Below are 2,255 nucleotides of genomic sequence, written 5' to 3'. Positions count from 1 at the left end.
GCTTATAGTATCGCAATATATCGCGATATATCGTATCGTGACCCCTCTGTCATGATATGTATCGTATCGCCAAATTCTTGCCAATACACAGCCCTACAAATTATATTTGAATATTGAGATTTCCCAGCTAAGAATAAACAAAACTTTGCTAACTCACAGGGAAAATCTCAATATTTTAAGGTGTTTTTGTTCAAAATCAGGTTTTTTTGTTGCTACTGCTCAAAAAAAGTGCTTCAGAATTTAGTTTTATGATTATATTTCAGACAGTTCATTCAAATGATACATTGGTTAGGCTTTTATTCATTATGTGTTGACAAAATGCTATTTTTGCAAACATTTAATCAAAACACTATATTTGCCTGTTTTTACATATTACTCTTTTAGACTTAATTCTCATTTCGATGTGATGGGTCACATTTCTGTATAATTATCGCTGCACTTTCATCCCAGTATTTTAAATCTGCACAGAATCACGGTGCTGCACAGGTCCAGTGTCAGCAGTGTCCACTAAGACTAAAACATACCAACAGGCAGCAGTGAAGCCGTCTGATTTAAACCATTACAAAAATCCAGCATTAATATTAAAATGATCTCTGTTATTTAAATGCAGATGACAATAAGAAGACAGAGCAGAGACACACAAACATATTAACGTCACTGTTTAAAATCAGATTTGAAACCAATCTGTAGTCAGATGTAGTACATTTAATATAATATATTTAACATTTAATAATGGCTGAAATTAAAGTATTGAGGTTCAGTTTTATTGTATTTTAATTTAGATGTAACTAAAACACCAAAAACAACATTTAAATTTATTTTTAGTAATTGTAGTTATTTCTGTTCTGCTCTTTGTTAACGCTGAAAGTCTGTGTGATTCATGTGAAGTGAGACGGCAGCAGGATGGATCGAAAGCAGTGATTCACAACCAGGGCCATGTGGACCACTTGGACTATGCGAACACAGTGGAAAAATTTACCATGTGTGTAAAAAAATAAATAAAAATAGGACCGAGATATGTAGAGCCCTATGATTTCCACRCTGTGGTAATAACAGATGTAATCACTGAATTAAAACAAAATAGAATCCAGTATAAAACATAGAATCCCACAGAATCGGCTCGTTTGGGTCAGTTTCTGATGTCTTTTAGACGCTGCTGTTTCCTTCAACTGTCATTACCTGCTTTATTTATTCAATTACTTATTCACTTTATGTTTAATTTGTGTTGAGTTAAGTTGAAAAGAATAAAGTGCCTGAGAATTAAACATTGTAGGGGTTTGAATAAATAAATTTCATTTAATAATCAGTTGTAGAACATTACAGTTTGTTGAGAATCATGGTACACAAAATGGACCAGGTGGTACACACGTCTAAAAACCGCTGATCTAAAGGACCGCTTACGCCTCTTTGCTCACTAAATCAAATTTGAAATGATAACAATTTGAATAAAATTTTAATGAAAAATTAAAATGTGGGTAAATAAATATTATAAATTAACAACAGAAGGTAACAAATTTACTAATAATATACAAAGGAGTGGGCAGAAGTAAACACATATTAGCCCACTCCTCCTGTGACATTATTCTCATCACTTCTTATTCATCAGAAAATTAGCAATCCAAACAACTACTAAAGTATATATAAAATACATTGTAATATAAATATATACTATATAAATATGTATTATATATACATGAATATATTAATCAACCCAGTATTAAGGCAGAAATAAATTCAAAATTGTTTAGTATTTTCTAACAAATACAAAACTAAAAAACACTTTTCTGAAAAACCAAAATATACTGGTTTGTACTTCATTTAATGATGTTTATTCACTGAAGTACAGAAGTACTAAATAAATTACATTTATATATGAAATAATAAAGATATGTTTAAATGCAGGTCGTTTTCTGAGTGAACTTAAAACGGGACTTTTGGAGATTTTATTGTGACTTTTCTCCGATATAAAACTGAAACTTATCATTTTTTAAACAAAGGTTTGATTCTCATTGTTCTCAAAAAGACGTGATATTTTTGCAGAGTTCCTGATTTCAACACTTCAGCAACTTGCTGGACAGTGTGTTAAAAATGAATATTATTTTGTTTGACTGTGTGTAGAAGTGAAATTAATGACAAACTTCACTGCAGACTGATGCAATTTAAATATAAATGAAAAAATATAAATACAGTACAAACATAAATATAAATATATAAATAAATAAGTATTTAAATATACCTGTATATATATATGTATA

Source organism: Austrofundulus limnaeus, unplaced genomic scaffold (assembly GCF_001266775.1).
Source record: "Austrofundulus limnaeus strain Quisiro unplaced genomic scaffold, Austrofundulus_limnaeus-1.0 Scaffold1629, whole genome shotgun sequence".
NCBI classification, from domain to species: Eukaryota; Metazoa; Chordata; class Actinopteri; order Cyprinodontiformes; family Rivulidae; genus Austrofundulus; species Austrofundulus limnaeus.
Note: the sequence above shows the minus strand (reverse complement) of the source record.